Source organism: Coregonus lavaretus (genome assembly GCF_964263955.1).
Source record: "Coregonus lavaretus genome assembly, chromosome: 20".
NCBI lineage: Eukaryota > Metazoa > Chordata > Actinopteri > Salmoniformes > Salmonidae > Coregonus > Coregonus lavaretus.
The window spans coordinates 29,527,993-29,540,088 of record NC_140007.1 but is presented as its reverse complement, the minus strand read 5'-3'; positions in this window follow the sequence as shown (position 1 = coordinate 29,540,088).

Here is a 12,096-nt window from a genome sequence, read left to right as displayed (position 1 = left end):
TTTTAGTCATTTAGAAGACGCTCTTATCCAGAGCGACTTACAGTTTAGTGAGTGCATAAATTTTTCATACAATTGTGGCCAATGTATAAATGAATGCATGTCCAATATACTGTATGTGTTGGCTGTGACCTTAACCCCACCCACCAACCGCCTTCAGAAAAAGCTATTCATCAGCAATTAATAGGATTGAACTAAAGTGACATAAACTGCTCTATATTGCAGAAAATCTCAAATGTAAATCTCATGAAAGCAACCTGAGCCCGTTTTTGGTTTATAACATGCTGCAAAGAACAACCAGATCAAATCAAATCCAATCAAATTGTATTTGTCACATACATGTGTTTAGCAGATGTTATTGTGGGTGTAGCGAAATGCTTGTGCTTCTAGCTCCGACAGTGCAGTAATATCTAACAAGTAATATCTAACAATTTCACAACATATACCCAATACCCACAAATCTAAGTAAGGAATGGTATTTAAGAATATATACATACACTACCGTTCAAAAGTTTGGGGTCACTTAGAAATGTCCTTGTTTTCCATGACAACATACATGAAATGAGTTTGAATAGGAAATATAGCAAAATGCATAGGAAATGTAGTCATTGACAAGGTTAGAAATATTTTTAATTGAAATAATAATTGTGTCCATCAAACTTTGCTTTCGTCAAAGAATCCTCCATTTGCAGCAATTACAGCCTTGCAGACCTTTGGCATTCTAGTTGTCAATTTGTTGAAGTAATCTGAAGAGATTTCACCCATGCTTCCTGAAGCACCTCCCACAAGTTGGATTGGCTTGATGGGCACTTCTTACGTACCATACGGTCAAGCTGCTCCCACAACAGCTCAATAGGGTTGAGATCTTGTGACTGTGCTGGCCACTCCATTATAGACAGAATACCAGCTGACTGCTTCTTCCCTAAATAGTTATTGCATAGTTTGGAGCTGTGCTTTGGGTCATTGTCCTGTTGTAGGAGGAAATTGGCTCAAATCAAGCGCCGTCCACAGGGTATGGCATGGCGTTGCAAAATGGAGTGATAGCCTTCCTTCTTCAAGATCCCTCTTACCCTGTACAAATCTCCCACTTTACCACCACCAAAGCACCCCCAGATCATCACATTGCCTCCACCATGCTTGACAGATGGCATCAAGCACTCCTCCAGCATCCAATGTATTTGTCCTCTTGCTCAGTTGTGCACAGGGGCCTACCACTCCTCTTTCTATTCTGGTTAGAGCCAGTTTGCGCTGTTCTGTGAAGGGAGTAGTACACAGCGTTATACTTATATAATTATTTATTTATTTATTAATTATATACGAGATCTTCAGTTTCTTGGCAATTTCTCGCATGGAATAGTCTTCATTTCTCAGAACAATAATAGACTGACGAGTTTCAGAAGAAAGTTCTTTGTTTCTGGACATTTTGAGCCTGTAATCGAACCCACAATTGCTGATGTTCCAGATACTCAACTAGTCTCAAGAAGGCCAGTTTTATTGCTTCATTAATCAGCACAACAGTTTTCAGCTGTACTAACATAATTGCAAAAGGGTTTTCTAATGATCAATTAGCCTTTTAAAATGATAAACCTGGATTAGCAAACACAACGTGCCATTGGAACACAGGACTGATGGTTGCTGATAATGGGCCTCTGTACGCCTACAGTGAGGGAAAAAAGTATTTGATCCCCTGCTGATTTTGTACATTTGCCCACTGACAAAGAAATGATCAGTCTATAATTTTAATGGTAGGTTTATTTGAACAGTGAGAGACAGAATAACAACAAAAAAATCCAGAAAAACACATGTCAAAAATGTTATAAATTGATTTGCATTTTAATGAGGGAAATAAGTATTTGACCCCTCTGCAAAACATGACTTAGTACTTGGTGGCAAAGCCCTTTTTGGCAATCACAGAGGTCAGATGTTTCTTGTAGTTGGCCACCAGGTTTGCACACATCTCAGGAGGGATTTTGTCCCACTCCTCTTTGCAGATCTTCTCCAAGTCATTAAGGTTTCGAGCCTGACATTTGGCAACTCGAACCTTCAGCTCCCTCCACAGATTTTCTATGGGATTAAGGTCTGGAGACTGGCTAGGCCACTCCAGGACCCTAATGTGCTTCTTCTTGAGCCACTCCTTTGTTGCCTTGGCCGTGTGTTTTGGGTCAATGTCATGCTGGAATACCCATCCACGACCCATTTTCAATGCCCTGGCTGAGGGAAGGAGCTTTTCACCCAAGATTTGACTGTACATGGCCCCGTCCATCGTCCCTTTGATGCGGTGAAGTTGTCCTGTCCCCTTAGCAGAAAAACACCCCCAAAGCATAATGTTTCCACCTCCATGTTTGACGGTGGGGATGGAGTTCTTGGGGTCATAGGCAGCATTCCTCCTCCTCCAAACACGGCGAGTTGAGTTGATGCCAAAGAGCTCGATTTTGGTCTCATCTGACCACAACACTTTCACCCAGTTCTCCTCTGAATAATTCAGATGTTCATTGGCAAACTTCAGACGGGCCTGTATATGTGCTTTCTTGAGCAGGGGGACCTTGTGGGCGCTGCAGGATTTCAGTCCTTCACGGTGTAGTGTGTTACTAATTGTTTTCTTGGTGAATATGGTCCCAGCTGCCTTGAGATCATTGACAAGATTCTCCCGTGTAGTTCTGGGCTGATTCCTCACCGCTCTCATGATCATTGCAACTCCACGAGTTGAGATCTTGCATGGAGCCCCAGGCCGAGGGACATTGACAGTTCTTTTGTGTTTCTTCCATTTGCGAATAATCGCACCAACTGTTGTCACCTTCTCACCAAGCTGCTTGGCGATAGTCTTGTAGCCCATTCCAGCCTTGTGTAGGTCTACAATCTTGTCCCTGACATCCTTGGGGAGCTCTTTGGTCTTGGCCATGGTGGAGAGTTTGGAATCTGATTGATTGATTGCTTCTGTGGACAGGTGTCTTTTATACAGGTAACAAGCTGAGATTAGGAGCACTCCCTTTAAGAGTGTGCTCCTAATCTCAGCTCGTTACCTGTATAAAAGACACCTAGGAGCCAGAAATCTTTCTGATTGAGAGGGGGTCAAATACTTATTTCCCTCATGAAAATGCCAATCAATGTATAACATTTTTGACCAGCGTTTTTCTGGATTTTTTTGTTGTTATTCTGTCTCTCACTGTTCAAATAAACCTACCATTAAAATTATAGACTGATCATTTCTTTGTCAGTGGGCAAATGTACAAAATCAGCAGGGGATCAAATACTTCTTTCCCTCACTGTATATGTTATATTTGAGATTCTTCAAAGTAGCCATCCTTTGCCTCGATGACAGCTTTGCACACTCTTGGCATTCTCTCAACCAGCTTCATGAGGTAATCTCCTGGAATGCATTTCAATTAACAGGTGTGCCTTGTTAAAAGTTAATTTGTGGAATTTCTTTCCTTCTTAATGCGTTTGAGCCCATCAGTTGTGTTGTGACAAGGTAGAGGTGGTATACAGAAGATAGCCCTATTTGGTAAAATACCAAGTCCATATTATGGCAAGAACAGCTCAAATAAGCAAAGAGAAACTTTATCATTACTTTAACATTTACATTACATTTACGTCATTTAGCAGACGCTCTTATCCAGAGCGACTTACAAGTTGGTGCATTCACCCTATAGCCAGTGGGATAACCAATTTACACATTTTTTTTTTTTTTTTTTTTTTTAGGGGGGGGGGGGCGGGGGGGTAGAAGGATGACTTTATCCTATCCCAGGTATTCCTTAAAGAGGTGGGGTTTCAAATGTCTCCGGAAGGTGGTGAGTGACTCCGCTGTCCTGGCGTCGTGAGGGAGCTTGTTCCACCATTGGGGAGCCAGAGCAGCGAACAGTTTTGACTGGGCTGAGCGGGAACTATGCTTCCGCAGAGGAAGGGGAGCCAGCAGGCCAGAGGTGGATGAACGCAATGCCCTCGTTTGGGTGTAGGGACTGATCAGAGCCTGAAGGTACAGAGGTGCCGTTCCCCTCACAGCTCCATAGGCAAGCACCATGGTCTTGTAACAGTTGCGAGCTTCAACTGGAAGCCAGTGGAGTGTGCGGAGGAGCGGGGTGACGTGAGAGAACTTGGGAAGGTTGAACACCAGACGGGCTGCGGCATTCTGGATGAGTTGTAGGGGTTTAATGGCACAGGCAGGGAGCCCAGCCAACAGCGAGTTGCAGTAATCCAGACGGGAGATGACAAGTGCCTGGATTAGGACCTGTGCCGCTTCCTGTGTAAGGCAGGGTCGTACTCTCCGAATGTTGTAGAGCAGGGGTGTCAAACTCATTTTAGCTCAGGGGCCACATGGAGGAAAATCTATTCCCAAGTGGGCCGGACCGGAAAAATCATGGTATATATAACTTAAAAACAACAACTTCAGATTGTTTTCTTTGTTTTAATACGATCAACATACAACATAAAGCTGGAGCCTGAGGACAGTGTGTCCAAAATAGTACAAGCACAACATCACTATTAATCATAAAACACGTCAAGTTTATTTGAAAATTCTAAAGAAAAAGAACACACAAACACACAATGCCTCAGTGATTAACAGAACTGTTTCACAGATCACAGAACTATATCAGGGTGTCATTTCTCAGGCAGAAATGTAGATAAAAATAATGAAATCCTGTTCCCCAAACAAGTGCAAGAACCACAGAGTCAAGAATAGGTTAAATATACAAATAAAATAAAATCAATTAAAAACAATAGCACATCAACATAAAAACATATAAACATAAATCTGAAAGCGTTGCTCAAACTCCCGTAACAGTCCAGTTATTTTATCTTTGAACCGCTTCATGTCTGCCACATGTTGGGTCGCGCACACATTTTTCAGACAGGGGAAGTGAGCTGCATCACCACCGGCAAGTTGCGTCTCCCACAATGACAGCTTCAACTTGAAAGAACGTATGCTGTCATAATACTGCGTGACAACTTTGTTGCGCCCTTGCAGCTGTTTGTTCAAGTTATTCAGGTGCTCTGTAACATCCACCATAAATGCAAGGTCCGGCATCCATTCTGCGGAATGAAATTCTAACACTGGTTTGCCCTTTTCTTCCATGAACTGTTCAATTTCTTCTCGTAAATCAAAGAAACGCCTCAGCACAGCACCTCGGCTTAACCATCTTACCTCAGTGTGGTATGGCAGGCCATAGATGTGGTCTTTCTCTCTGAGAAGGCTGTCAAACTGACGGTGATTCAGGCTTCTGGATCGGATGAAATTAACAGTTTGGATGACCACCTTCATGACGTTATCCATCTTTAATGACTTGCAACACAAAGCCTCCTGGTGCAAAATACAGTGAAAAGTCAAAAAATCACGTCCTCCATTTGCAGATTGCACTTTCTCTCTGAACTTTGTCACAACGCCTGCTTTTTTCCCGATCATTGAGGGCGCACCATCTGTAGCCAGGCTGACAGCGCGGGACCAGTCCACTCCGACCCTGTTCAGCGCGCCGACGAGTGCGGTAAAAATATCAGCTGCTGTCGTTGTATCTGTCATCGGCACCAACTCCACAAACTCCTCGTGACGGTCAATGTGTCATCAACTCCGCGGATGAAAAAATGGCCAGTTGTGCAACATCTGTAATGTCTGTGCTTTCATCAATTGCAACCGAAAACGCAATAAATGACTTTACTTTTTGCTTCAACTGGCTGTCCAAATCCACTGAAAGATCAGAAATCCTGTCTGCAACTGTGTTTCTTGTCAGGCTGATATTTGCAAAAGCCTGCCGCTTTTCAGGGCACACAATCTCCGTTGCCTTCATCATGCATGTTTTTACAAATTCACCCTCACTAAATGGTTTTGAAGCCACTGCGATTTCATTAGCAATGAGGTAGCTAGCTTTCACTGCAGCGTCACTGATGTCTTGGCTGTGAGTAAACACAGACTGCTGTTTCTTCAGACCCGCCAACAGTTCATTCACCTTCTCTCATCTCCGCTGTCCTTGAAAGTTGTCATATTTGTCGGCATGAAGACTCACATAGTGGCGACGAAGGTTATATTCTTTCAGCACTGCAACATGCTCTGAACACACCAAACATACAGCTTTCCCATTCAATTCCGTGATTAAATAGGATGACCATTTTTCTTGGAACACTCTGCACTCTGCGTCCACTTTTCTCTTTTTTGACAGAGACATATTGGGGCAATGAGGGTGCCAAAGCACATAATGTTAAAAGTAGAAGCAGTAATAAATATTGCGGGAAAAACAAAGTAGCTCATTGGCTGCACGTGCTTGACCTACTTGCTCTGCCCCGGTATAAACAGTTTGCTTGCTTAACACAATTGCTATTGCGCCATCCAGTGGACGCAATTGTAACAGCAGTTTATTTTATTGAAAAATTGCAGCGCATTTTTAAACTTTAAAAAAAAAAAAAAAAAAACATTTTTTTTTTTTTTTTTTTTAAATCATCTCGCGGGCCGGATTAAACCCGTTTGCGGGCCGTACGTTTGACACCCCTGTTGTAGAGCATGGACCTGCAGGATCGGGTCACCGCCTTGATGTTAGCGGAGAACGACAGGGTGTTGTCCAGGGTCACGCCAAGGCTCTTCGCACTCTGGGAGGAGGACACAACGGAGTTGTCAACCGTGATGGCGAGATCATGGAACGGGCAGTCCTTCCCCGGGAGGAAGAGCAGCTCCGTCTTGCCAAGGTTCAGCTTGAGGTGGTGATCCGTCATCCATACTGATATGTCTGCCAGACATGCAGAGATGTGATTCGCCACCTGGTTATCAGAAGGGGGAAAGGAGAAGATTAGTTGTGTATAGTCAGCGTAGCAATGATAGGAGAGGCCATGTGAGGATATGACAGAGCCAAGTGACTTGGTGTATAGGGAGAATAGGAGAGGGCCTAGAACTGAGCCCTGGGGGACACCAGTGGTGAGAGCACGTGGTGCGGAGACAGCTTCTCGCCACGCCACTTGGTAGGAGCGACCGGTCAGGTAGGACGCAATCCAGGAGTGAGCCGCGCCGGTGATGCCCAGCTCGGAGAGGGTGGAGAGGAGGATCTGATGGTTCACAGTATCAAAGGCAGCAGACAGGTCTAGAAGGACAAGAGCAGAGGAGAGAGAGTTAGCTTTAGCAGTGCGGAGAGCCTCCGTGACACAGAGAAGAGCAGTCTCAGTTGAATGACCAGTCCTGAAACCTGACTGGTTTGGATCAAGAAGGTCATTCTGAGAGAGATAGCAAGAGAGTTGGCTAAAGACGGCACGCTCAATAGTTTTGGAAAGAAAAGAAAGAAGGGATACTGGTCTGTAGTTGCTGACATCAGTGGGATCGAGTGTTGGTTTTTTGAGAAGGGGTGTAACTCTCGCTCTCTTGAAGACGGAAGGGACATAGCCAGCGGTCAAGGATGAGTTGATCAGCGAGGTGAGGTAGGGGAGAAGGTCACCGGAGATGGTCTGGAGAAGAGAGGAGGGGATGGGGTCAAGCGGGCAGGTTGTTGGGCGGCCTGCAGTCACAAGTCGCAAGATTTTATCTGGAGAGAGAGGGGAGAAAGAAGTCAAAGCATAGGGTAGGGCAGTGTGAGCAGGACCAGCAGTGTCATTAGACTTAACAAATGAAGATCGGATGTCGTCAACCTTCTTTTCAAAGTGGTTGACGAAGTCATCCACAGAGAGAGAGGAGGGGGGAGGGGGGGGGGGGGATTCAGCAGGGAGGAGAATGTGACAAAGAGCTTCCTAGGGTTAGAGGCAGATGCTTGGAATTTAGAGTGGTAGAAAGTGGCCTTAGCAGCAGAAACAGATGAAGAAAATGTAGAGAGGAGGGAGTGAAAAGATGCCAGGTCGGCAGGGAGTTTAGTTTTCCTCCATTTCCGCTCCGCTGCCCGGAGCTCTGTTCTGTGAGCTCGCAATGAGTCATCAAGCCACGGAGCTGGAGGGGAGGACCGAGCCGGCCGGGAGGATAGGGGACACAGAGAGTCAAAGGATGCAGAAAGGGAGGAGAGGAGGGTTGAGGAGGCAGAATCAGGAGATTGGAGGGAGAAGGATTGAGCAGAGGGAAGAGATGATAGGATGGAAGAGGAGAGAGTAGTGGGAGAGAGAGAGCGAAGGTTGCGGCGGCGCATTACCATCTGTGTAGGGGCAGAGTGAGTAGTGTTGGAGGAGAGCGAGAGAGAAAAGGATACAAAGTAGTGGTCGGAGACATGGAGGGGAGTTGCAGTGAGATTAGTAGAAGAGCAGCATCTAGTAAAGATGAGGTCAAGCGTATTGCCTGCCTTGTGAGTAGGGGGGGACGGTGAGAGGGTGAGGTCAAAAGAGGAGAGGAGTGGAAAGAAGGAGGCAGAGAGAAATGAGTCAAATGTAGATGTAGGGAGGTTGAAATCCCCCAAAACTGTGAGGGGTGAGCCATCCTCAGGAAAGGAACTTATCAAGGCGTCAAGCTCATTGATGAACTCTCCAAGGGAACCTGGAGGGCGATAGATGACAAGGATATTAAGCTTAAATGGGCTAGTGACTGTGACAGCATGGAATTCAAATGAGGAGATAGACAGATGGGTTAGGGGAAAAATTGAGAATGTCCACTTGGGAGAGATGAGGATTCCTGTGCCACCACCCCTCTGACCAGATGCTCTCGGGGTATGCGAGAACACATGGTCAGACGAGGAGAGAGCAGTAGGAGTAGCAGTGGTAATCCATGTTTCCGTCAGCGCCAGGAAGTCGAGGGACTGGAGGGTAGCATAGGCTGGGATGAAGTCAGCCTTGTTGGCAGCAGAACGGCAGTTCCAGAGGCTGCCTGAGACCTGGAACTCCAGGTGTGTGGTGCGTGCAGGGACCACCAGGTTAGAGAGGCAGCAGCCACGCGGTGTGAGGCGTTTGTGTAGCCTGTGCGGAGAGGAGAGAACAGGGATAGGCAGAGGCATAGTTGACAGGCTGCAGCAGATGGCTACAATAATGCAGAGGAGATCGGAATAAAATGAACTAAACATCTGGGAAAGGAGAGAGCCACAACTCCCAAATATAACTCTCCCAACTTCCACCTCAGAAACTATAATTGTTGTAAACTACAGCGGTTCAATGTTTTCTAGGAATAGACTAACCCAGTTTATTCAGCTAGCTAACTAGGTGCAGTATTATTCCGTGAAAACGTCCGGGCACCTCGTCATAACACACGGCACGAACACACAGAGAGAGCCAAACTAACGTTAGCTAGTCACCCATGTCCCGAATTCCTTGAGCGACTCGGGCTATCAATATGAAAAAAACTAAACACAAGTGTAGGTTATGACTTACCCCTAGCAGCTAGTGTTAGCTAGCCAAGTGCAAAGCTAGCCACTGAATTGACTCAGCCAGTTCGCGTCTGTTCGCTCGGTCGTTCCAGCTATTGTTTACAAGTAGCTATCCAGGTTGCAACAAGCTTGCTAATTTTCAAGCGCAGTAGCCACTTGCTACCTAACGTTAACGGTTCAGACAATGAGGTTAGACATGAAGACATGACATGAAGGTCAGTCAATCCTGAACATTTCAAGAAATTTGAAAGTTTCTTCAAGTGCAGTCGCAAAAACCATCAAGCGCTATGATGAAACTGGCTCTCATGAGGACTGCCACAGGAAAGGAAGACCCAGAGTTACCTCTGCTGCAGAGGATACATTCATTAGAAATCTGCAATTAACTGCACCTCAGATTGCAGCCCAAATAAATCCTTCACAGAGTTCAAGTAACAGACACATCTCAACATCAACTGTTCAGAGGAGACTGCGTGAATCAGGCCTTCAAGGTCGAATTGCTGCAAAGAAACCACTACTAAAGGACACTAATAATAATAAGAAACTTGCTTGGGCCAAGAAACACGAGCAATGGACATTCGACCGGTGGAATTCTGCCCTTCAGTCTGATGAGTCCAAATGTGAGATTTTTTATTCCAACCGCCGTGTCTTTGTGAGACACAGAACAGGTGAACGGATTATCTCCGCATGTGTGGTTCCCATCGTGAAGCATGGAGGAGGAGGTGTGATGGTGTGAGTGTGCTGGTGACACTGTCTGTGATTTATTTAGAATTCAAGGCAAACTTAACCAGCATGGCTACCACAGCATTCTGCAGCAATACGCCATCCCATTTGGTTTGCGCTTAGTGGGACTATAATTTGTTTTTCAACAGGACAATGACCCAAAACACATCTCCGGGCTGTGTAAGGGCTATTTGACCAATAAGGAGAGTGATGGAGTGCTGCATCAGATGACCTGGCCTCCACAATCACCCAACCTCAACCCAATTGAGATGGTTTGGGATGAGTTGGACCGCAGAGTGAAGGAAAAGCAGCCAACAAGTGCTCAGCATTTGTGGGAACTCCTTCAAGACTGCTCAGACCCACATGTTCCCACCACAACCACACACATTCCATTTGTCTCACAACAACACTCTCCCTCATCCTTCATCCCCTGGACATTTCCAGTGATTGTAACACTCTATGCCATATGGCCTCAAATTGCGCTATTCTTTTTCTCTCCGTAGCCCACAGTTTTTCAATATTTAAATAATAATACATTTGATTAATCCACTGTCTTAACGATGGAGGACCATTTGATTTATGTTTTTAAGTAAAAGATTTTCAAAATGATTGACGAAAGTATGGTCCAACCCATTGGGTATCTCACCGCACCCTCATATGCCATGTCTTGAAATATGCAGATTAAAAGTACATTTTAATTGTAAAACTTCTGACAGCCAACTTTCTAACTCCGCCCATCACTTTTGGACTTTATAGCTCTCCCAGAAGGCATGAATTATTGAGTCATTGTTAGTTTTACACTTAAGACATGACTCTGCTGTTGTGCTGTAGAATTTGTAAATTGTGTCTCTTGTATAATACATTCTATACATTAGTATGCTGGATTAAGCGTACATTTTCGTTAACTGTAATTTTGTTAGTTATGTTCCAACATTCCCTCCATCTTCTGCCAATATCAGTTCTTTTTAAATCTTAGTTACAATAGTTTATATATTTTTCTAAGAGATTGTCAGTTGGATAGGCTTTCTGCAAGGTTTTGTACATATTACCTATCATATGAGTATCCTTTTCTGACTCAAATAGGATTCCCTCAACATTGCTCTAATGTCCAAAAGATTTCAGGTCAAAATGTTGTGATATAAAACTTTGAAGTTGCATGTATTTGAAAATCTCTACATTGGTCAGTACAAAATTCATAATAAATTCTGTCATGGAAATAATTGTATTTCCTATTACCAAGACATTTACGGTTTCTATGCCTTTAGTTTTCCATGTGGGCCAATTTATCTGTGAATCCTGAAAAGCTATCCAAGGATTGTTCCATAGGGGTGTATTTTTAGGGACGGATATTAGTTCTTGTAGAATCCCTTTACTTTTCTTCCATATTGTTATAGTGTTCTTAACTATGAAGTTATTCATGTTCTTAGCTTTATCCTTTTAAAATAGATACATGACAAGATTCTAGGGATGAGCATGTATATCTTCAAAATGTACCCATTGTTCCTCTTTAAATCAAATCAAATCAAATGTTATTGGTCACATGCGCCGAATACAACCTGTGCAGACATTACAGTGAAATGCTTACTTACAGCCCTTAACCAACAGTGCATTTATTTTTAACAACAAAAAAAAAGTGTTGGGAAAAAATAAAACAACAACAAAAAAAGTGTTGAGAAAAAAAAGAGCAGAAGTAAAATAAAATAACAGTAGGGAGGCTATATATACAGGGGGGTACCGTTGCAGAGTCAATGTGCGGGGGCACCGGCTAGTTGAGGTAGTTGAGGTAATATGTACATGTGGGTAGAGTTAAAGTGACTATGCATAAATCATTAACAGAGTAGCAGCAGCGTAAAAAGGATGGGGTGGGGGGGCAGTGCAAATAGTCCGGGTAGCCATGATTAGCTGTTCAGGAGTCTTATGGCTTGGGGGTAGAAGCTGTGAGAAGTCTTTTGGACCTAGACTTGGCACTCCGGTACCTCTTGCCGCGCGGTAGCAGAGAGAACAGTCTATGACTAGGGTGGCTGGAGTCTTTGACAATTTTGAGGGCCTTCCTCTGACACCGCCTGGTATAGAGGTCCTGGATGGCAGGAAGGTTTGCCCCAGTGATGTACTGGGCCGTACGCACTACCCTCTGTAGTGC